The sequence below is a fragment of the Coenobita brevimanus genome, chromosome 20 (genome assembly GCF_032717465.1).
Source record: "Coenobita brevimanus isolate Jiangsu-jjx chromosome 20, ASM3271746v2, whole genome shotgun sequence".
Classification (NCBI taxonomy): Eukaryota; Metazoa; Arthropoda; class Malacostraca; order Decapoda; family Coenobitidae; genus Coenobita; species Coenobita brevimanus.
In genome coordinates this window covers 17,110,860-17,136,451 of record NC_136973.1, presented here as the reverse complement: position 1 = coordinate 17,136,451, position 25,592 = coordinate 17,110,860, and the positions used below count along the sequence as shown (strand labels likewise).

The following is a 25,592-nucleotide window of genomic DNA, read 5'->3' as shown; positions in this document are numbered from 1 at the left end:
TTATTCCCAAATTTATGGAAAGAAGCCAATATCCACCAAGTTCCGAAGAAAGGAAGTTCGTCTGACCCCTCCAATTACAGACCAATAGCTGTCACAGCTTCTCTTGGTAAGGTATTTGAAACTTTAATTAATAAGCATATTGTTAAACATCTTGAATCCAACAACTTAATTAGTGATAGACAATACGGTTTTCGCCACGAAAGATCCACCATTGACATACTCAATCTCTTAACTCATACCATCCATCAATCAATTGATCTTTTTGGAGAAACTCATGCAGTAGCTCTTGATATCTCTAAAGCTTTCGACAGAGTATGGCACCGTTCCCTGCTGTCCAAACTCCCTTGCTATGGACTAACGTCTTTTGTTCCTTTGATTTCTTCTTATCTTAGTGACAGGAAAATAAGAGTAAAAGTAGATGATGTATATTCGAATTTCCACTCAATTAACGCCGGCGTGCCGCAGGGATCAGTTCTGGCGCCAACCCTATTTCCGGGTCATATTAATGATCTCTTATCTGTCACTCACAATCCCATTCACTCATATGCAGATGACTCAACACTACATAGTTCATTCACACTCAGACATCCATTTACAAAGTCTAATATCTCTACCTCTCAACTCAGTACAGCCGTCTCCATAAATCAAGATCTATCTACAATCAGTGAATGGGGACAAAACAACCTTGTCTCTTTTAATGCTAGTAAAACTACATATATACAGTTTACTAATAGACAGATATTGCCAGATTCGTACATTACCTGCAGTGCTACTAATATTCCCATCTCCAAAAGTATTGAAATTCTTGGTGTCTCACTTAACAGTGCCCTCAGCTGGACCTCTCACGTCAGATCACTTGCTAAAACCGCCTCTAAGAAACTTGGATTATTGTACAGAGTCCGTAACTTCTTCGCCAATGAGCAGTTAGCTATAATTTATAAGAGTCATGTGCGCTCTCAGCTTGAATATTGCTCACCCTTGTGGAATGGTTGTGGAAAGGTTGCATTAAGACAACTGGACAAAATTCAGAATAAAGCTGTTAGAATCATTAACAATCCTGCCATTACATATAAACTACCTCCCCTGCAAGTAAGAAGGAATGTTGCCTCCCTTGCATTATTTTACAGATATTTTTTTGGCAAATGCTCAGACGAAGTTGCGTCCATGGTGCCACCTCTCCATGCCTTCCCTCGTGCTACACGGGCATCTGGTAGCGCTCATGACTGGAATGTCACTCAACCATATTGCAGAACTTCTGCCTATCAGAATTCTTTCATTCCCCAAACTGCATCTCTCTGGAACTCGCTTCCCCAGAGTTGTTTTCCTCCAAATTTCAACCCACAACTGTTCAAGTCTAACTGTTACAGATATTTTATGAACAGAGGACACCAGTAATCTGGTGTATGGATTATTTTTTTTACTCATTTGTTTTTCCTTCCTCTGTTCTGTTATTTATAAAAAAAAAAAAAAAAAAAAAAATTTCAAGAGTTTTCACAGGGACTTCCTTCCATGCACTAGCCCAGTTGTACAGCGCACACTTGATGTTGTAGCAGCGAAGGTTTTCCAAAGTCCACTTGCCTCATGTGTCCCGTCCCTCCCTGCGCTCGTCCTCGTCCTCAAGAACAACCATCACCTCGTCCAGGAACTTCCGACGGTATAGGCGCTTTGTTGCCACGATCACTCCTTGGTCCATTGGTTGAATGAGGGCAGTCGTATTAGGTGGCAGAAACATGCACCTAATACGGCCATTTTCAGCAACCAAGTCCTTGTCGCACGGGTGGGCAGGTGCATTGTCGAGTAGAAGGAAAGCCTTTACCTGGTCGCGCGGGATTCCCAGTGTCTTCGTCTGGTAATGGATGACCTCCTTGACGAAGTGACGCTGAAACCAGTCTTTGAAGATCACAGCTGTGAACCATGCCTTCAAAGAATGGTACCAGACGACAGGAAGGACATCCATCACCCCACGAAGGCACCGAGGCTGCTTTGCAGGGCCAACAACAACGGGCTTAAGCCGGTGCATGCCGTTAGCACTGGCACAACACAAAGCAGATATCCGTTCCTTGGAAAGCTTGCGGCCAGGTACACGCTTCTCCGTCTCCTCAGCTAGAGTGTTCATTGGCTGCGAGCGATAGAATAGGCCAGTTTCGTCAGCATTGTAGACTTGACCGAGAGTTAGGCCCTCCCTGTCGATCAAGCCTTTCACCTTGTGCCGAAACTCGTCAACTCCATCCTCGTTAGCGTCCAATGCTTCGCCATGTGCTTTACGGCTGGTAAGGCCATGTCGCAACTTGAACGCGAAGAGCCAACCCTCGGATGCCTTGAAGTCTAGGGCGTCGTGAAGCCTGGCGAACTTCTCAGCAGCAGCCTTCAGCTCCGTTCCAAGTACCATCACACCAGCAGCACGTTGCTGTCGATACCAAATCAACGTGGATCGGTCGATTTCTGCAAACTTGGGGATAAACATAACCTTCCTTTCCACGTTGCGTTTGCTTCTCGACGAGAAGTCAGCCGTGTACTGCATGAGTTTGTCTCGGGACCTCTTGATATCGAACAAAGTAGACCGGGCCAGGTTGTACTCGTGAAGAATGCGGGAAGAAGACCAACCCGCATCCACTTTCTCCAATATCTCCCTCTTCTTCTCCAGAGTCAACACCACTCTCTTCCTTTTCTCAGGTGGCGGGGCCATCATCACACACACTTAGAGGAGGCCCGAGAGCAGCAGGAGGCCCTGCAGCAGGTAGGGCACCACCACAAAAGCGATCACGTGGGCAGCCATTACGAGGAGCGTACACTCGCGGTGAGAGACAGGCGGGAAGTGGGGAGGATGCAGCGGCGCTCTATCGGATGTCGGAGGAATGACACGCCAAAACAATGCTCTCCTGCGGCGTGCGCGGCAAGTTCAAATTACGGACGGGAAAAAATCTTTTTTTTTTTCAAATTTTTTGGGGTTTTCAGACCATTTTGGCAATGTTGGATCCCAGGACGATTAGGTCCGGGTAGTGGGGATGTTCGGTTATTGGGCGTCCAGATATCAGAGTGATTACTGTACAGTAAATCATTATGCAACAGCTTTTCACTTGACGCAACCCTACTGTATTGCATGACCAAACTGTATTTGTGGCATTTAGTCGAATAACGACAAACGTACCAAACATCTAAAATTAAGCTTTAGGTCGCAACACACTCGTCTACCATTTTTCTATCCAGTGGAAACGTTTTCAAAAGCATGTTCGTCTTTACAACATGGTCGAAAGTCCTATACAACAAAGGGGATTCTTGTCCCAACATGCTGCAGGTTGGTACTCGTGGCCTGTGTGTCTCTCCCAAGGAAAGGTGTAGTGGAAGAAAGATAAACATGTCAGCAAGCACTCCTCCAGGCCACCAATGAGCAGTGGGTCTCATGATGACGTCACACTCACAGCCAATCAGCAGCTGTGTTTTGTGGGTGTGTTGGCTCATGGGTGTGGTCAGATCCTGCCCTTCCCAGTTCTGTTTACACTGTAAGCCACACACATGTGCTTTTGATTTATTACATTATTTTCACCTCGGATTTACAGTGATTTACATTGCAACATGAGTGACTAACATAGTGATAACAAGCAGGAAGTCCCTGAGCATACGCAGAAGTGAAAACATGAAGTGAAAACGTAATCCATCTTTTTGGAAACATGCAGTTGGCAAGCAAAAACAAAATGCTGGGGATGAATACATGAGTTATAGCATAAAAAAGGAAAAGCCAGCTAGGAAAACTGGTCCTTCTTGGAAGTGTGGCTCAGCTGCTTCAACAACTTGGGCAATGAATGAAGTAAATGATCTAGTTACAGCTTTTTAGGCAATGAGTGATTATACCAAACAGACCAGTTACTTTGCCAGTCATGTGAAAAGTGTTGCTATGAAGCAGCCTCATGTAAAGGGCCATAAAACAGGCAAGTCATGTACGATTAGTTATTGTGTTGAGTACCGGTATGCTAATGTGACTTATGATGTTTGTCAATCAGTGTTCATGGTTTAGATGAGCATAGAGTTTGTTCAGTACTCGACAAAGTGACTGTAGCTGGATCAGTGGAAACTGACAAGCAAGGCACTGGCCCTAATCAAAAACAAGTTAGTGATGAACAGAAGGCAGTAGACCGACAATACACTAGACTACTGTTATCCTCACACACCCCACAGCACTTAAATACATCCACCATGTGGAGAGGATGGAGGGTGAAAGACTGACGAAGAGAGTGTATGTGAGTGAGGTGGAGGGTGGAAGAGGGAGGGGGAGACCGAGGATGAGATGGAGGGATGGGGTGGAGAGGTATATGAGAGAGGGGGGTGTGAGTTGGGAGCAGGGTAGTGAAATGGCGGGGGACAGGGCGACTTGGAGGCGATTTGTTTGTGGCCACCCCAAACGGGATTGAGGCGTCTGGCAATAGATAGATAGATAGATAGACCACTACTGTACATGGGTTGGAGATTGTCCTTTTCATATTTTTGGTTATTTTCAAATTAGTTTTTTTTCTTTTTTCCACAGGGGTAGAATGGTATGGGGTTAATAACTGAACAGCATTATAACATGATCTATCATATATTTTGTATTTTATTCTCATGTGTCTTAAAGTATTTTACCAGCTCTGTTTTTTGAGACATTGTTTACTGAAATCAGGCTACTGTTAATGAGCTACAATGAAACAAATTTTTAACACTGTTTATCTCAAAACACTGATTTGACACGTTCGTCATTACCTTCCCTGGGGGTAGGGGGGTCTCAAGAATACACCCCCAGTATCCCTGCTTGTCGTACGAGGCGACCAAAAGGGTTGGTGGTGGGTTAGTGCCCCACCCCATAAAAAGAACTAACTAAACAAGCAAATAAAGTGCCTCAGACCAGGACAGACCACATGTTGACGACTTCGGAACGGACAAAGGACATTCTGAGGGTGGGAACATGGAATGTGAGAGGAGTGAATGATGAAGTGAGAGAGAGAGAGATTGTTCAGATGCTTAAGGATGCAAAAGTGGATATATGTGGACTGACTGAAACTAAATGGCAATGTGAAAGGGCGAGAGACTGGGAATATGGTTTAGGTATATGTGCGGGAGGTACTGAGAATGAGAGGGCAAGAGAGGGAGTATGTTTGATGATAATTAAGAAGTGGAAGGAGAATATAAGAGAGTATGGAACAGTGGGTGCAAGGACTGTATGGGTGAGGATGAAAGTAGGTATACAACCGTGGGCGATTGTATGTGTGTATGCTCCGACAGAGGACCAAGTGGCAAGAGTGAAAGATGAGTTTTGGGCGAGAGTAGAAGCATGTATGGACAAATCTGAGAGGAGAGAGAGAGAGTGCTTTTGATTGGAGACATGAATGGCAAAGTTGGGAACGTACGAGTGGATGGAGTGGTTGGTCAGTGGGGTGTGCCAGCTGAAGTAGATGGGAATGGTAGTGCTTTGGTGGACATCTGTGCTGGTAAGGGGTTGGCAATAGCCAACACCTACTTTTGGCATAAGATGATCCACCGGTATACATGGAGAGTAATGAGGAGGATGGATGGTGAACTTGTTGAACGAAAGGCAATGATAGACTACGTGTGTTTGGATAAGCGAATGAGAAGACAAGTGTTGGATGCAAGAGCATGGAGAGGATGGGGGAATGGAATCTTTGACCATCACTTAGTGATGGCCAAGATAAAGCTGCAAAGAAAATGGTTGAGGAGACGAAGGGGAAGACAGGAGGAAGCAGCTCCTGTGAGAAGAGTGGAGATTTTGCAAGATAGTGAGAAAATGGCAGAGTATAAGAGCATAGTGGAAGAAAGATTGGGAAGATATGAGCTAGAGCAGATGGAAGGGGTGGAAGACTTATGTAAGATATTCACGGAAGAGATAGGCGCAGCGTGTGAGGTGGTTTGTGGAGTGAGGAGGAGATGCAAGGGTGTACAAGGGACAGCATGGTGGAATGATGAGGTGAAACGAGCTGTGGAACAAAAGAAGAAGGCATATAGTGAATGGTTAGCGAGTAGAGGTAGAGGAGAAGATGAGAGAGAGAAGAGAGAGGTATATGTGAGCAGGAGAAGGGAGGTGAAGAGACTGGTGAAGGAGAGCAAGAAGAAAGTGGATGAAGAGTTTGGGAGGAATCTGAGTGTGAAATGGAGGAAGAGTAAGAAATTGTTTTGGAAGGAGGTAAAGAAGTAAGGCCGTGTGAAAGGGGAAAGAGTAGGGGAGTGAAAGATAGGAATAATAGATTGCTGGTGGAGAAGAGGGAGAAATTGAGGAGATGAAAGAAGCACTCTGAGGATTTGTTGAACGTAGAAAGTGAGAGCAGTGCGAGTATAAGTGGTTGGGGAATGACTGGGAGAAGAAGAGATGAGAGGAGGGAGGAAGAGATCAGCAGGGTGGAAGTAGTGGAAGCAATGAAGAAGATCAAGTTGGGAAAGGCCCTAGGAATTGATGAAGTGTGTGGTGAAATGCTGAGGTATGGGGGTGAGACTGTTGTGGAGTGGATATGGAAGTTGTGTAGATTGGCTTGGGAAGAGGGAAGGGTTCCAGAGGACTGGAAATCAGGTATAATTGTTCCTTTATGCAAAGGAAAAGGGGAGAGAGAAGTATGTGGTAACCATAGGGGTATTTGCCTTCTTAGTGTGACTGGTAAAATATATGGTAGAATACTCATTGATAGGGTTAGGCACATGACAGAGGAGCTAGTTGGAGAAGAACAAGGGGGATTTAGGAAGGGAAAAGGGTGTGTAGATCAGATATTTGTTCTAAGATGTTTAGCAGAGAAGTATTTAGAGAAGGGAAAGTGTATGCTGCCTTCATGGACTCAGAGAAAGCTTATGACAGAATAGATAGGCAAGGTATGTGGAAGGTATTAAGAATATATGGAGTGGAGGGGAAACTGTTGAGTATGTACGAAGGAGCTAGGGCTACGGTGCGAGTGGATGGTGAGCTGAGTGAGTTCTTTGAACTCAATGTGGGACTGAAACAGGGTTGTGTGATGTCTCCATGGCTGTTTAATATATACATGGATGGGGTTGTAGAGGAGGTGCAAGGTAGGGCAGTGAATGTGGGGATGGCTCTAATGAATGAGGGCGAGATTTGGAAGATTCCGGTGTTGCTGTTTGCTGATGATACAGTATTGTTGAGTGAAGATGAATGGGAGTTGCAAGGTTTGGTGAATGAGTTTGGGACAGTGTGGAGGAGAAGGAAGCTGAAAGTTAATGTAAACAAAAGTAAAGTTATGGTGTTTGAGAGGAATGAAGTCACAGAATGTACAGTGACGTTGGATGGCGAGGATATGGAGAATGTGAGTGCATTCAAGTACTGTACTTGGGTAGTGTGATGAGTAAGGATGGAACTTTGGGGGATGAAGTGCATGAAAGGGTACAGCAGGGAAGGAAGGTTGTTGGTTCACTGAAAGCAATGATGAGAAATAGGGAGGTGAGTATGGAAGTTAAGAAGTCACTGCATGATAATATTGTGATCCCTACCCTGACGTATGGAAGCGAGACGTGGACCTTGCAAGAGGGGAACAAGTCAAGAGTGAGAGCAGTGAAAATGAGTTACTTGAGAGGAGCATGTGGAGTGACATGGAAGGACAGGTTGACGAATGAAGAAGTGAAGGAGCATTGTGGGGTAGATTAGGAGAAATACACTGAGATGGTTTGGACATGTGGAGAGAATGGAGAATGAAAGACTGACTAAGAGGGTGTATGTAGGTGAGGTGGAGGGAGGGGTAGACCGAGGATGAGGTGGAAGGATGGAGTTGAGAGGTATATGAGGGAGGGGGGGTGAGCTGGGGGGAGGGTAGTCAAATGGTGGGTGACAGAGCGACTTGGAGGCGCCTTGTCTGCGGCCACCCTTTGCGGGATTAGGGCGTCGGACTATAGATAGATAGATAGAAAAACATGTGATCTAGGCCACAGGACTTTCTGAAAATTGTAGATCCATTTCACAATTTTTGGATGGTTGGCCGTACTTCCATGGAATTCCACATATTACTGTGATGCCGTGGTTACAGTCAAAGACTGTTCTGTTCAAACTATTTATGAGCATTATACAAGCCAAACGTATTACTACTTGTGAAGACTGCATAGTGGAACAGTATTTGTGAAGACTGCGTAGTGGAATGGTACAGTACAGTAGGTCCAAATTATAACAATGAGGTGCATTTGGGAAAACCCATTACTGAGCCGGGGTATCAGTTACCGGGGACGTTCAAACACAAAAAGTACAGTACTGTACAGACCACGCAAATGAAAGTGGCGCAACGCAGCGATAAATTTATGACACGGAGATGATGCATCGTCTCTCACTGTATTTCAAATCACTCTCCTCACTGGTTCAACCGTTACCTGTGATATGTTTCTCATGCATCTGGCAACCAGAATGCACCCTTTTTAACTGTTGACTTTGACGACAGTGTGTGTCAGCAAGTCATATGAGGAGGTTAGTGCAGTGGAAAGCGATCGATTTTCCATCCATTCATCCATCATCCAATCCAACATTGTCCCATGAGGAGCGTAGGAGGCCGAGGCTAGGCAGTTGGTCTCGACATTTAAGATGAGAGATTGATTTTCGTATGTTATTTTTTTTTTTTTGTCTCGCCTATCTTTACATACCTCCTCCAACAAAAATGTCTGTGAGACCGCAAATTGAAAGTGAAAGGAACAGCGTGGTGGACTGAAGAGGTGAGACAGGCTGTGGCACAAAAGAAGAAAGCATACAATGAATGGATGAGAAATAGGGGCGTGGAAGGAGTTGAGAGGCGGAAGAGAGAGTTATATGTAGAAAGAAAGAGAGAGGTGAAAAGATTAGTAAGAGAGAGTAAGAAGAGAGTGGATGAGGAATTTGGAAGGAATTTGAGTGTAAAGTGGAGGGACTGTAAGAAAATGTTCTGGAAAGAGGTGAAAAGAGTAAGACAGGGTGGAAGTGAAGTTAGCAGAGGAGTGAAAGATAAAAATGGTAGATTACTAGTGGAGAAGGGAGAAAAAGTGAGCAGATGGAGAGAACACTTTAAGGAATTGTTGAACATAGAGGATGGAAGTAATGCGAGTATAAGTGGCTGGGGAATGGCTGGGAGAAGGAGGGAGGTGAGAAGACAGGAAGAAATCAGTAGGACAGAAGTTGTGGAAGCAATGAAGAAAGTTACATTGGGGAAAGCCCCAGGAATTGATGGAGTGTGTGGTGAAATGCTGAAGCATGGGGGAGAGATAGCAGTAGAATGGATGTGGAAGATGTGCAGATTGGCCTGGGAGGAAGGTAGAGTCCCGGAGGATTGGAAGTCAGGTATAATTATTCCCTTGTACAAAGGAAAATGGGAAAAAGAAGTGTGTGGTAATCATAGGGGCATTTGTCTTCTTAGTATAACAGGAAAAGTGTATGGTAGGATACTTATTGACAGAGTTAGAGAAAGAACAGAGAAATTAGTTGGAGAAGAACAGGGAGGCTTTAGGAAGGGAAGAGGTTGTGAGATCAGATATTCATTCTTAGATGTTTAGTGGAAAAGTTTCTAGAGAAGGGAAAGAAGTTGTATGCGGCTTTCATGGATTTGGAGAAAGCATATGACAGGGTGGATAGACAAGGATTGTGGAAAGTGTTAAGAATATATGGAGTAGATGGGAAGTTGTTGAATGCTGTGAAGAGTATGTACGATGGTGCGAAGGCTGCAGTGCGTGTGGATGGTGAACTAAGTGAATTTTTCTCTTTGAAAGTTGGGTTGAAACAGGGATGTGTCATGTCTCCATGATTGTTCAATCTTTACATGGATGGGGTAATAAAAGAGGTACAAGGTAGGGTAGTGGATGTTGGAGTGGCCCTGGTGAGAGAAGATAGTGTTTGGAAACTCCCTGTACTGTTGTTTGCAGATGATACTGTGTTGTTGAGTGAAGACGAAGGGGAGCTGCAAGGCTTGGTGGATAAGTTTGGGAGTGTGTGTAAGAAACGGAATCTAAAGGTGAATGTAGGGAAGAGTAAAGTGATGGTCTTTGAGAGAGGTGAAGTCAGTAAATGTACAGCGAGGCCGGATGGTGAGGAATTGGAAAATGTGAGTACGTTTAAGTACTTGGGTAGTGTGATGAGTAAGGATGGAGGTTTGGAGGGTGAAGTGCGTGAAAGGGTACAGCAGGGAAGAAAGGTTGCTGGTTCTTTGAAAGCAGTGATAAGAAACAGGGAAGTGAGCATGGAAGTGAAAAAGTTACTACATGACAGTATTGTGATACCAACTCTAACGTACGGAAGTGAAGCTTGGACGTTGTTGGAAGGACACAAGTCAAGAGTGAGAGCAGTGGAAATGAGTTATTTAAGAGGAGCCTGTGGAGTCACATGGAGAGACAGGCTGACGAATGAGGATATAAAGGAGCGTTGTGGTGTGGATGTGGATGTGATAGGAAGCGTTATGAGGAACACATTGAGGTGGTTTGGCCATGTGGAGAGGATGGAGGGTGAAAGACTGATGAAGAGAGTGTATGTGAGTGAGGTGGAGGGGGGAAGAGGGAGGGGGAGGCCGAGGATGAGATGATGGGATGGGGTCGAGAGGTATATGAGAGAGGGGGGTGTGAGTTGGGAGCAGAGCAGTGAGATGGCGGGGGACAGGGCGACTTGGAGGCGATTTGTTTGTGGCCACCCCAAACGGGATTGAGGCGTCTGGCAATAGATAGATAGATAGATTAAACTGAGAACTGTGCAGCGCTGGATAAAGAGATTTCTGGATGGTGACGGTGTCTCATTACCACGGCACAAAGAACATCCTGACAAAGGAAAAAAAAAAATTAACCAACGGACTTTAAATGTTATCAGATGTCAACTAGAGATTAATCCACGTCTTTCAGCAAAACAAATAAAAGAAAACAATCCCAACTTACTTGGTACTGTTAGTTTACGTACAGTGCAACATTATATCCATGACGATCTGAAGTACCAGTTGTACCGGCCAGTGCCAAAATCAGAGCTGACGGTACGTCAAAGGAAGAACAGAGTGATTTTTGCCGAGAAATACACACAATGGGATGATGTCAAGTGGCGTAGTGTGCTCTGGAGTGATGAGGCAGTGTTCTGTGTGACTGGCAACACGTCTGGCAGGGTGTCCCAGCCTCGAGGCAGCGACCCCGTTAACCCCAAGAACACCAGGGGTGTCGTGAAATTCCCAGACAAAGCGATGATATGGGGATGATTTTCATTTCATGGTGTTGGTGACTTAGTATTCCTTCCTGATAATGTGATTATGAACAAAAACAATTACCTGGAGCTCCTGTGTGAACATCTGCCAGATTCCTTTGACAAGAGCGAGGCAAACTTTTTCATGTAGGACGGTCCACCCTGCCACACTGCCAAGGGAGTGACTCAATGGCTTACAGACTGTGACTTTCCATTCTTCAGTGATTGGCCAGGTAACACCTGATTTAAATCCCATAGAAAACCTTTGGGCCATTCTAAAACGAAAACTACGAGAAGCAGATACTTCATCGGTAGCCTGGCTCAAGACAGCAATAATGAGGGTATGGAAGGAAATTGACCCTGCCACACTACAAAACCTCGCCAGTTCTCTTCCTAACCACCTCGATGAATGCATTAAGCGTAGGGGGATGCCTACATGCTACTAGAACGTGGTAAGTGCTCATTTTCTGTATTTTCTTCCTACCGGTACTTGTATTTGTTTTTTTTACATCCACGGCAAGTCACGCCACTTTCATTTGCGCGGACTGTATAGGGATGCATTTGAGAGCCTTGGGATCTCCCCCCAACCAAGTCCAAAACCCACCCAAATGAGTCCAAAAACTAGTTTCTAGCTTACCTAAAACCCCAGACAGCTTTAAAACAAGCTAAACTAACTCACTTAAACCCAAAAATAAAATCTGAAAATCATAAAAGTCTGAAAAAACAAATCAAACTTAGTAAATTGTACCTCATAATGACAATGTTCACCCCATCTATGTCTAAAACACATTAAAGTCTAAAAACAGTTTACAATTCAACCTAAATACAAATATTAAGTCTAAAATATCATCAGAATCTGAAAAAAATAAAAATCAGTTAAAATCAACAAACAATTCTCATCGGATAACCAGGGACTGGCCACTGATAGGCAAGGAAGGGTGTTAATTGTTTTACATCACAGTGGCGAGGTATTGCATAAAGGGGATTCATATAGCAGGATATTACTGTACTGTTCTCATGATTTGCTTAATAAAGAAAAAAAGTCAACATCTGACAGTCTACATGTGAAATAATTCCCAGGGTAAAAAATAAGTTTTACTTTAAGCAGCAGAAGCACCTTACCAATTCACTTCTTCTTCCAGATTGAAAGTTTTCTGGTTATTTTTGGGGTGGTAAAAGAATGTGTTACATTAGACTACTTTCCCTAATGTTTTTAGCCATGTTCCTTCTGCTGTATCAACTGTTTCTCGAGAGTAACAGCGGACACTTACTCCAACATATGTCCCCGTCACCTTTTGCTAGCTACCTCTTACTAACCTTAGCTACATTTTAACCTAACCAAGAAATTTGACCTACCCTAACTTAACCAAGATTCAACTTGCTACCCAGTAAGTCTGCCAGGTACACACACGCTTTATTTGAAGCAGCAGAAGCCTTACCAAATTAGTTCTTCTTCCTGATACCATACGAGCCCTTTAATCCAGACTGCAGCAGCCCACAGACTGTCCGGATTATCAGATTTTCCGGATTATCAGACAGATACCAGAAAATGTTAAAAAAAACAAAAATAATAGTAAATAGTGAGACTGTGTTCCTTAACAAGCTGACAAAATATGGTACTGTACTCCTTTGCAGCAGTCTCATCAGCAGACCTCTTCTCCACTGACACATCCACTACCCTTATCCCTTGAAGAGTCTTAAAGTTTCTAAGCCACCCATCAGAAAACTTCACATCAGTGTCGATCTTCATTTCCTAACAGAATTGTTTGGCCTTTTCAATAATCATTAACCCATTGATAGGCTTGCCCTCACATCGTTTTCCACAAAACCACTTATAAAGAACTGTGTCTAACTGTGCCAGTGCTGGTTTCTTATGAGTTTTCCTTTTCTCACATCCCTTCATAGACTGTCTGCTTGTGACATATTCCCTCAGTTCCTTGGCTTTATTTTTACAGCCATAAATGGTTGACCAGCCTACATTAAACTCCCGCATTAAGTCCTTCACCAGTGCATCCTTCTCCAGCTGTTGTATTATTTCTAATTTCTTACTAATAGTAATTAATAACATGCTTCCTCTTCTCACCAGTAGTAGGTGGTGTAGTAGGAGCCATTCTAGTGAAATACTGAAAAAAAGAACAAGCAAATTTGGTAGACAACGCATGGAACGTACAACACGCACAATCAGCTGGGTAAACATACAGTTGGGAGGATTGGGAACCTCCCGAATGTCGGCGCGGGTTGTTGACTAAGTTTTGGGTGCAGAATTGCATAGTTCAGCGCACTGCTTTTGGCCATTTTTCGATAGTTCTCAATTTTTTTCGTATTTTATCTCAATTTCGTATCCGAAAAAGCTAAAAATGACCTTGGGTTGAAAAGTCTGAACCATCGGGATTTCCGGACCATCGGGTGTTGGATTAAAGGACTTTTACTGTAGTCTGTTATATTCTTCTGACTATTTCTGGGGGAGTAAGTAAACGTTTCAAGTGAAATCCGTTTGTCCGTTGTTTTTTGCTATGTTCCGCTGTGTCAGTTTGTTTGGTCAGCGATGGTGGAAGGGACTCGCCTAACCTAGCGGACAGGAGTTCTTAGCCACCCTCGTCCAGCCAACCCGTATATGTGGCAACGTCGCATTCACGAGCACAGAGGTTGCCTTCGATGCAATTCTGCCGAAAAGTATCCCTTCAGCTTTCGGCTTGTACTAGTGGATAAAGCAATAGTAATATTTACTCTGAAGGTTTGACTCTGATAACAGGAATATGTCACACTGATTATTTAATAACTTTTTCTCGTATAGAGCCAAGCAAGTGACAGATATGTATATTTGACTCCACTCCACGATTTCCTGTAGGTTTGAACCAGCGAACACAGCGTGAACAAGTTCGAAGCATTCATTTGTTACCAGGAGAGAGAGAGAGTAGTGAATGCCTGTGAAATTTCGAGGAATGAGGAGGAGAAATGAGGTGCTCAGCACAGTTACCCAGGGATTTTTCCTTTCGTTTCGGTTGGCTTATGACTAAATGAAGGTAAATTATGAAATATAATAGCTGGATGACGAAGTGGTAATAGGGTTTGGTCCAAGGTGTGCAGTGGTAAGCCTAATTCCAGGCAACGGTCGCTGTTAAAAGTTGGATATTTTAAGTCCTATTTATTTTAAATAGCTCTATGTATGTTTACAGTAAGTGCATGCCCCTATGGACCTATTTTCACCCTATGAATATATTTATCAATGGACATTTCACCACTCGGTGCATAATCGCCCATGGACCTATATTGCTTAATGACTTTTTTTTTTTTTTTTAAGACGCCTACTTTTCTACGTAAACCTATTTTCCCATGAACTAATTTTCCCCACTGATGTATTTTCTCCCCATGGACCAATTTTTCCGTCGACCTTGAATCTCTCCATGGATGCAGGTTTCCTACATGGACGTATACCCATGGACATAGTTTTCACAGCGAACCTATTTTCCTCATAAACCTATTATCTGACGTGGTTATATCACCGACTGATGCGTGCAGTTGAAACACAGACTCTTAACCAACAGACGTATTGCACGATGGACCTGTTGTATCCCACTGGATATATATACCTACTTCTGCATGATTCCAGAATAATATCCCCTGTGCACCGATTTTCCACACACTGAACTATTCCCAACTTGGACATATTCACTCATATGACGTAATCCCAGAGGCCTATTTTCCCACAGTCTGTCCATCCACCTACACCCCCACCCATCAACGCACATACCCACAACCTTACTCAATATAGTATGTCTCAAAATTAGGACGACATAAACCCGTCTTTTGCCTTGTCCTTCACGTAGCTCCACCATCCACCCCACTTAATGCACGAACCCCACTCCACCCAACTTATCCAACCCAACAACCCTTTCCCTCCCTCTCGCCCACCCACTCCACCTAATCCGCCTGTGAAACCACCAGCCTACACTAACCAATCCACCAACCCAGTCAGTAATGCTCCACAAGTCAGATGACTCGCAATTCAACACACACACACACACACACACACACACACACACACACACACACGCGCACGCACACACACACACACACACACACACACACACACACACACACACACACACACACAGAGGCGGGGTGGATTTCCATACAGGAGAGATGAGTCTCACCGCTTAACTCAGTCTGTCGGTAGAAAATAGTATTTTTTACAGGGAGTTTGCCAGGCTGATAAAGGGGTAGATATGAGCTTCATTCCGGCTACATACACATGATCTTATGCAATGCGAGTAAATAACGTGCTCGAGCTAAACAGGGAATTTTTCCTTTGGCTGATGACGAAGGAGTTTATTTATCCCAGGATAACTTCTCGTCGGACAAAATGAAAGATGGGTTTTATTCTGAGTAACGCCAGTTGACTTTGTCAAATTATTAGCCAGGCCGCGTAACTTCTGTTAAATGCCTTATGTTCGCATTTTTTTTCTCTCTCTCTCTCCGAGGTATGCATTTAAGGGCACGTAGATCAGTTAGGATAAAATTGGATGGAAGCCACACTACCCGCAGGGTAATGTGGTGGCAACAAGTTTCGAACCCATAACCTTGGTCATGAATTATATCCACCACACTAACCCCGCACTCTCCTCATTCTATGATATGTGCGTTCAACATGTTTGCTGTTATAAAATATCACATGATGAACATATTGACAATTATCATACAGAATGCATAACGGTGTTGTAATAAAGACTTACAAATTAATATATTTATTTAAATACTTTATACATACTATACATTTGCATCTAACTCAGAAGGGAAAAAACTTCATCAATGGCTGCAATGTGCTCTATTCTATGGTTTGCATTGCCAAAGACCCTACTTATAAGCATCTCTAACCAATAAACGACCCTTGCACATTATGATTATCCCTTTCCTACTATTACATACACTCGTGTTTAGTAGTGGGTCCATCCCCCTTCCTTTTCAATGACCTCTGTAAGTCTATTTGGGACTGATGCAACCAGATTATATATTGTGTTTTGATTCCGACGAAATGTGTTCCATTCAGCCTCGGCATGTTGTAGCAGCTCCTGCGAAGTTCTCTCGTGACCAGGTTCCCACGTATTTACCACATTACTCCACACATGCTCGATTGGGTTGATATCAGCACCTTTACTAGGCCATAACAGCAACTCTATATCCCGTTGATCATCAAACCACCGTCAGACAGTTCTTAGGTATAACACTTCAGGTATATTCTCTGTCTAATCTACTCCCAGCTGATATTTCTCTCTCAACCATTTGGCAGTGGTATGTGAAATTTATATCTCATTCTGGAAACTATTTTATTCTCTCTACATATATTGCCAGATGCCTTAATTGTACAAGGGGTGGCCATGAAAAATTGCCTCTATGTTGCCTTGTCCTGTTCTGTTTGACTGTCCTCCCTCCAATTCACCCTCCCCCCCTCCCATATATTTTTCCACTCCATCCCTCCATCTCATCCTTAATTTCCACCCTTCCTCCTGTCCCCTTCAACCTCACTCACACAGTCTTCTAGTCAGACGCATATATCTCCACTTCATCCCCCCATCTCATCCTTGGTCTCTTCCACCACCTCACTCACATCCATTCCTCTAGTCGGTCTCTCATTCTCCATCACTCTCCACATGACCATAAAATTATTTCCCTTAACACTTTCACTCACATTTTATTCAACTATTTAAAAGAAATTGCAGATATGGTATAAATGATCTTGTTGCACAGTGAGGCGGAGCTTTAAGAACTAACTACTGTTTTCAAGCCATAGTGTGTTTATTCTAACCTGATAGAAAAATCCATAACTCCTTTTCTTGGCTGAGGGGCAAATGTAGTCTGATGGAATGGTTAGTTTGGTTGGTGATCAAATATTCCTACTTCATAACAAAAGTTCATTAAACTTAATGGAACCACTACATGAGACAGATTAGAGGGAATGGCCCAGTTTTGTCAGATGAATTCAGATTGATTGTTATGGCAGATAATTCTACTTGTGCAAATAAAGCCATCATGCACAAAGCACATTTAATGTGACTTTGACAGGGGAAGGGTGAGACTGAGGGATGAGATGGAGGGATGAGGGGGTATGTGAGAAAGGAATGAGAGTTGGAGGAAGGGAACTTGACCTAATGGTGGAGGAGATGACATGGCGGTGATTTGTTTGTAGCCACCCCTTTTGGGATGGGGCATCTGGCTATAGATAGAATTATTAGTGTAAGGGGAGAGTACGGATGAGAGGGGATAGGGTGGAGAAGTTTATGAGAGAGAGGGATGTGAAAGAGTCGGAGAAAGGGTATCCTGATGGGGGACAGGATGACTTGGAGGTGATTCATTTGTGGCCACCCGTTTGGGATTAAGGCAGTTGGGGAGAGATAGATAGACAGATTTAAGAACCATCTATTATATGAGGTGATGACACGGATTTTTACCTAACTCAAAGACGCACTTTACCATAGCCAAAGAGTTTTAAGTTCAAGACCTGACTCGTCAACCTCACTTGACTAAAGCAACCCAACATGTTTGCTCTCACAACCTTTTAATTTGATCTGCAAGACTGCCTAACCAAATAAACATGAACTAAACTTAATTCTAACAGAACAAAATTACTGAAATAATCCCTCAGACATAGATGTGAATCCAAAGTTTATGAATACAAATGACTTCTCATACATTAATCCAGTGTTTACAAATGCAAATGATTCTTCAAACATAAAAGTGAATCCAAAGCTTACAAGTACAAATACTGTAATCCCTCAAACATGAATCCAATGTTCACAAATGTATATGATCCAATACAAACATGAATAGAAATACAGCAAATGATTCTTCAAACATAAGAATCCAAAGAAGTTACAAACTCTTCAAGTAAACATGAATCCAAAGGTACAAATACAGTGCAAATGGTTCCTCAACAGTGGCCTTAACTACAGCCTGTACTGTAGTTAAATTTACCTTTACATAAGCATTTGACTCTGCAGTTATTTAAACTCAAACCAGATATAATTTCAACTAAAGTCAAATGTAGCTGTACCAAAAATAGGTCGTTTTCCACAATAATCACCCTCCTAATTCTAAAACCATCCTTTCATACTACCACAGTCCAAATTAAAGCTGTCAGAAAGTGATGAGGAGGAGAGAGCGATAGATGGTATTTGTTTTCATCTGACTAATATCCATACCTCCTTTCCTACTTACTTGATGGCCAGGTGTAGTCAGGTTGGAGGGTAAATTAGTAATCATGGAGACTCATTCTTGCTTTGTAACTAAGTCTCAATGAGTTTCACACAATCAAGACTTAATTTTCAAGTTGCGGAAGTAGTCTAGTCCTATCAGATGAAATCAAACCACCTACAGGTGTGTTATGGATGTTTGAAAATATCATAGAAAATATAAACTTTCTTGTTCAAATGATACTTAAATCTGTATATGCTGGCAAATACGCTTTATAGGCAAGCTTTCTGTAGGCCACTGTGAACCTGACTCTGGGAAAAAGAAAGAAAGAAAAAAAAAAATCTCTATGCAAGTTCCATGTACGTATGTCACTTTGAGTCATGTCACTGTGAAAATAAATGTTAGAAGATATATAGTTAATACATTTACTGGTAATTTTGCTGTTGGTTACTGTGAAGGTACTGTAGAAAAAAGAAAAGAAAAAGGCAGTATGTTGTTTAGGAAAGTTTTTGGGAAGTCACTGTGCACATAAATGAAAATTAACATCAAGAAAAAAGGGAAAAATGTGACAGTGCAGTTCACAAGTAGGCTCCACAACCCTCAAACCCAATGCGGCTCCCAAGTGTTTACTCCAGCACAGTGTCCGTTAGCAAAACCTCATCCTCAGTGGTCTGGCGTTTGTAGGCAGGCGTGGCAGTGAGATAGACAACTAAACCAGCAAACAGGATGAACACCAGACCCGTTACGTTGACCAGGATGCCCTCGTCTGGCAGGTCTTTGTAGTCCGCCCTACTGGAAAGGAAGTTTTTAGGTGTTTATCATTAACATCATCATCATCGTTGTCATTGCCATCGTCACTTGTCATCATCACTGTCACATGTTGATCACTGCTGTCATCATCACCTCTCTCTCAAAATTATCCTTCGTCATTGTCATCATGGTCAATCACCCAAAATGAAAATTCCACGTATCATTGTGCCCTAGTCTGGTGGATATTTTGTAGGCCTGGATCTAGAGAAATTTTTGGTTTTGCAGTTTAATTCGTCATCATTATTCTAACACAGACTCTGTTTCTCAGTAATAAATGTAAATGCACTGATCAGTACAGGTCAGCCTCACTATACAGTATGATCAGGTTATGTCTGCAGGATAATTGCTCATATATCAAAGGCAGAGATCACAGCAAATGCAGATGTGAAACTGGCGATTGTGAAGTGAATAAATAGTGCTTCGCTGGGGATCATAGCAATCTTGTGAAAATAGTGATTGTATATTCAGAAAGTACCAAAACAGTAACATTGTACAGTATAAGCAAATGATCATGTAATGGTCAGTCGTAAAAGTGAGGGTGACCTATACACTCATTTGGCCAGCTTTTGTAGGCTTTGGGGATCAATTAGAATAATAAATCGTTGAATCAATAATGTTACGCCATGCCTCATCATAAGGAATCTTCATATTGGAGTCAGCCTTGTTACAGCTGATTTTTTCTAAGGATTGGAAGCTAAACCAGCTGTCTTGATCAATATTCTGATTTAAACAGTCGCACAAATCGTAGGGAAAAAAAGAAATGTGAGATATTTAATATTGTTGCAGTGTAAGACAGCTTGGGCTTTGAAATTATTGTACCTATGGCTGAATGTTTCCTGTTTGTGTGGGTAGTTACCAAGCTTGTAGCCAAACTTCCCTCCCTGCAAAGTTATTGTAAAGCTGCCATATTTCATAATCCAATTCCAGAAGATTAAGTACTTGCATTTCTTTTGTTCATGCTGTGTATAGATTTATGTTTGGGTTAAGAAAAGGAAAGAAATTGAGTTTATTGTGCCTTAAATCCACATGCTCTCACACACACACCTACAGTATATCGGTAGTCCATTGCAGGACTGTAGTGTTTCCATGAAAGAGTGTTTGTCATAATTAACAATTCCCCCTACAGAGATGTCTGTAGGAAGGGTGGTGCGTGTGAAAATCAAGATGTTATGATGACTATGCTTGTGTGGTTGTCTGCATATACCACTGAAAGGATGCTGACATATTCAAGCATATAAAAGGGCAACACAGACTCAAATACACTCTAAATAACCACTATAGTATAGGTTTGAACCTAAGACTTGGGGCACAAATGCACTGCAAGAGAAATATGCTACTTCTTAAGCCACTGTAGCTCCACATAGCATATTTAAACAATTATATGATACTCACTGAGTAAAGAGAATCTTCTCGGTGAGTCCAAGAAGTGATGTTGTGACAGCTCCAACAAAGATGAACAATCCAAAGAACTGATGTACCGGCATGTATGTTGCCCGCACGGACGCACGCAGCCCCGGGAACAGGAATGTCAGGAAGCCAGCCACCCACTGTTACCAGAGGACACAGTAGGAATAAATTTACCCTTTTAGTAACATGGTGGGGTGGGGAGATATCAGAGAGAGAGAGAGAGCTGTGAGTTGGAGGGATGGCAGTCAAATGGCATAAGACAAGGCGATGTGGTGGCGATTAGTCTGTGGTCACTTTTTACAAGACAAGGCACCTGGCAAATGATAGATTGATAGATTGATGTCTTTACATATCATTCTACATGAGAAACAAATACTTTATGAGTATTATTTCTGGGTCCTCTGGAAAACAAATAAAGAATTTACACACACACACACACACACACACACACACACACACACACACACACACACACACACACACACACACACACTATTCAGTTATTCATTTACCAACCTGGAAAGCAAATAAGAGAACCGTGGCCATGCCCATCCAAGAGTGAAGGGAGTACATGTTTGGAATGTTGCTTGCATTGTGGAAGTCAAACACGGCCACCAGCCCCACGATGACAAACACAAACGCGGCCAACATCACCAGCATGTGTATCACTTTCAGCTTCTTCTTCTTCTCATACCGGAACCCTCGGTAGATCAGAGCACCTGCGAGGAAAGTTAATAAGAAATGCCAAATCCCATTTTGCTTGCTTCCAAATGTAGGCCATTGTTAGTCCAGAACATTTAAGGGTAGAAGACCATCCTATGCCCCTGGTAACGATTACGACAGAAAAACCTCTGACCATCTTCTGAACTGAAGCACTTAGGTCACAGTGCAACTGACTGGGGCTCTCTGCAAATCGCACCACTAGGCGAGGAAAATAGAGAGCTAATTTTTAACCTCAATATAGCTTTCAGCCATCTCACTATCCTGGACCTTAAAGATATGTGTGGAGTGTGCAGCTGTTCACACTAGGACCCTCCCAGAAAATAGGAGGCTAATTTTTAAATTAAAATCAAGTTCACCCATACCACCATCCTGTACCATGAAGGATTAACCTGCAGAGTGCACAAATACCTGTCCTAAGACCTGCCCAAGTGTGTAAAAGGTGACCAAAAATTATACTTTCCGTATTCAAGTTTTGTATGATTGCAATGACAGATAACTTGCAGGCCATACGACTGTTCGGGTGTAGCAGCATTATCAAGACTGCATAAGTGAGTAGGTGTGACATTAGATAAAGTTAAGCTATTCCTGGCCTCCATAGGATCAAAAGGATAGGTGGCAATGTGGTGAGAGAAGCGCTGCTAATGAGAGATTACAAATGACGATTTTCTCCAATTTGGCAGAAAATTTTTAAGAGCAGCTGTTAAGAGCACAGCCTGAGCTATTACTCGCACTCGCCCGTAAACACAGCTTGTGTTATGGTTGGCATTGCACTGGTTGACCCATGCCCACCCAGTTTGGGAAAGTTCTGTGAGGCTGTGGCACTGAATTTTCGTACATCACCGATAACAACAACTGTTCTCGAGGTTTTTATCTTCCACAACTTTGAACTAGCTTAATAGGTTGTTACAATTGTTCCAAAGACTTATTCCTCCATCTACAATCAGGGTCACTGTACAAGGCAGGTTAGGTCAGCTTACCATTAGCATAGAGGAAGACCAAACCAAGGGTCATAAGAAACGGGTGCCAGTTGAATTGCAGATGAGGGTCACTGCTCCAGGCAAACCCTCCACGGAAACTACCACACCATACACCTACCAGCACTACTGTCAATATACCTACAGTGGGGAGGAAGAAGCACAATGAGCAATATAGTACAGCAGCCACTACCACAGGCATAACATGTACTCAACCATGGTAACTTGCACTACAGTTCAGTTCTTTTGCGACTAGGTCAGTTTTCTTTCTTGTTGGTGATTATAATTTAATTATGTTCATAGTTACAAACAGAGCTCATGTAGTGGTGCATGGAAAATAATGGTTTCAAGTAGTTTGAAAATATGATGCCTACAGTGAGAGAGCCATTTATCATATACGGTATTATAGTAATATAAAGCTTATACAATACTGCAAAGAAGCTCACAAAAAAAAAAAAAAAAAAAAAAAGTAAATGGCTTAATAAAAATAAGCATAAAAAGAAAAAGAAAGGATGTGTGTAAATATTATGGAAGAAAATCAGGTTATGTTTGTTAATTACTTCGATATAATATTGGCATAGAAAGCCAGTCAATAGAATGTGTTGTTCACTTTTAAAAGATGCAGAAAATACTGTAGTTTTGTATCCCAAACCTTCCCCACTACCCTCATGCGCAAGCACTCATTACATGCCTTATTATAATTGTAATGTACTGTACTGTACACACTAACAGTAGAACGTCGTGAATAATATAGAGTACATAATGTGAGACATGTGAATTTAGACCTTTTTAGATCCAGGAGCATCTGTAAGACCCAGGGTGCATATCAGTCGCATGCTAATGGTTTTTGGAATGGTGTGGAGAGGTACTGTACATGAAAGAGCAGGGGTTGAGTTGGAGAAAGGAAAGCCTGATGGCAGAGGAAAATGACTTGGAGGTGATTTGTTTGTGGCTACCCCTTCTGGGGTTCAGTTCATCTGGCTATAGACAGATAGAAAGACAGGTAGATTGATTGATAGAAACATAATTAAGAGTCCTATTGCAATAAGCAGTGTCTGAATGAGTTTTTTATTTTCCCCACCTCAAGTCCTTGTTGTAAATCTTTCCTAATGTTCCCCCCAGTTAATAAGACAGTAAATTAAGGAAAAACATAGCCTATTAGTTCTGTTGCTACGTATAAAGCTAATTTGCCACTTCTCAGTTTACGGTACCAGTTGTGGGGAAATGTAAAGTTTTTTTAATGCAACTGTAACTTCGATTGTGAAACTATTATTATTTTTTAGTAGCTGCCTGTCTATTTCATCGTCATCATATCATTATTTTGTATTTATTTACCTATTTATATCATCATCGTCAAATTGCTTTTATATATCTTTACCTACTTATTTCATCATCATTGTCAGTACTAATGCCAGGATCACTACCTGTCTATTGCATTACTTTACTAGACATCAGATCATGCCAGAACCTCACACCTGTGTTTCCCTTCCCAACATCTAAGCTATTCCAGGATTGACACTTGCCCTTTGCTTGTACAGCCTTGTATGTTTCTTCTACACACTGGAGACAAAACACAGTGGGAGGATCTGTTGTGGTGGTTGTGGTTGTAGTTGTTTTAGTTGTGGTTGGTGAGGTGGTTGTGGTTGTTATTTGTATTGAACCCAGTGGACCTCAGGATATAGGTGGGTAAATGGTTGCTCCCAGTGATTCCTTGTTGAGGTTATGGTGAAGGACTATGTTGTGCTGGTGTGGTGTATGTTGTGTGTTGTGGTGTGGGGGATGATTTGCAGTGTGAGTGTAACAGAGAGGCAATTCATCTGTGGTCACCCCTTATGAAGTTAGTGTCTGATACATGAATAGGTAGATATTTTGACAGAGGACAGGGTGACATGGAGGTGATTCTTTGTGGCCACCCCTTTGAAATAAAGTTGTCTGGCAATAGATAGATAGACAGCATAGGTGGAAATTGCGGCATACCTAATATCTGTGCTAGCGTGTATAGCTTTGTGAAGAAGGGAATATCGCGCTTCTCGGTGTCCCTCTCGCCCGCCCACGTTGTGTGATATAAGCGACCCTTCCTCTCCTGGACCCCAATCACGCCTACAGGAAAAGACAGATATATTAGGCATGAAAAGATTGAATAAATTATGAGACATGTAAATTCATCATCATCTCCATCATCATTGCCATCATTGTCATCGTCACCATCATCGTCATAATTGTCGTCCATTGATTGTCGGATGGATCAGCAATTTCATGAAGCTACCTAAACGATCCTGCTTCCCACACCAGCAGACTGAGCTATCCGTACAGCTAATGAGTACTGCGATGCGTTATATATGGATGACAGTTGCATAAAGAAGCTGGGGCTGCCAAGGAGGCTATATTTATTAACTCCTATTCACCCAAACAAAGCATTAAATTTCCTTACCTTGGTATTTTTGGAGAGAGCAGCATCTTGATAAAATATTAATGGACCCTGTTTTCTCTATTGCCACAGTTGTAATGTATCACTGTATTGTCTTAGTTCTCTTATTATTTTTCTGTCTTTTCTTTATATGTACTGTACTGGAGTTACTATCACTTTTTTTGTTAGGTTTTGATTTTTGCTTGTAATTTCTTTTTATGCACAAGTTTTCCTTTTTTACTCTATTTTTATCACTGCAGAGTATTTTATTTATAACTTATTTTCCTTTTTATTTGAAGGTAGAAGTAATTTAATGTTCCTAGTTATTTTTATCATGGCTATATTTTTCAGGCAGGTATAAATTATGAAACCAGACATACGTGCTTCGGATATATACCGGGTATCGTTTTTTAAAACTGTGTATTAATTTTGACTGCAGGGATGTGATTTATTCATAAAATACTTCATGTAATCTTGTTCATAAATTTGTCCTCTAAAGCTGAAGGTGTGTGTGTGTGTGTGTGTGTGTGTGTGTGTGTGTGTGTACTGCTATGTTCTTCCATATTATTATTATTATTATTACTATTACTATTGTTATTATTCTTATTATTCTTGCTGGATGTTTGTGTGAACGTTCCCTACTGTTGGTTTTGAAACTTGTAAACATCTAAATGTTTTGTCAAGGGGACACACAATTGTCTTCATTTTTCTTTCTCCTCCTGCTCATTATCTCTCTCTCTCTCTCTCTCTCTCTCCTTCCTTCTTTCATCTACCCTTCTTTCCCATCACTTCATGCCCCCTTTTCATCTTCTCTTCTTGTTCTCCCTCTTCCTCCCTCCCACTTTCTTCCTCTGCCTCCATCCCCTCCTCTTTCCCTACCTCTTCCTCCATCCCCTCCTCTTCCTACCTCTTCCTCCATTCCCTCCTCTTCCTACCTCTCCCTGCA

General features: G+C 42.3%; 1 long non-coding RNA gene across 2 annotated transcripts in view; it reads right to left on the bottom strand.

Moving 5' to 3' along the window:
* LOC145391902 (uncharacterized) overlaps positions 1-13,330 on the bottom strand; it is a 79,756-nt gene extending 66,426 nt beyond the window's left edge. For both annotated transcript variants that reach the window (XR_013895915.1, XR_013895916.1), the window contains exon 1: positions 13,221-13,330. This is a non-coding gene — a long non-coding RNA (uncharacterized LOC145391902). The remainder of the gene's footprint in view (positions 1-13,220) is intronic.
* Positions 13,331-25,592: the final 12,262 nt, after the last annotated feature.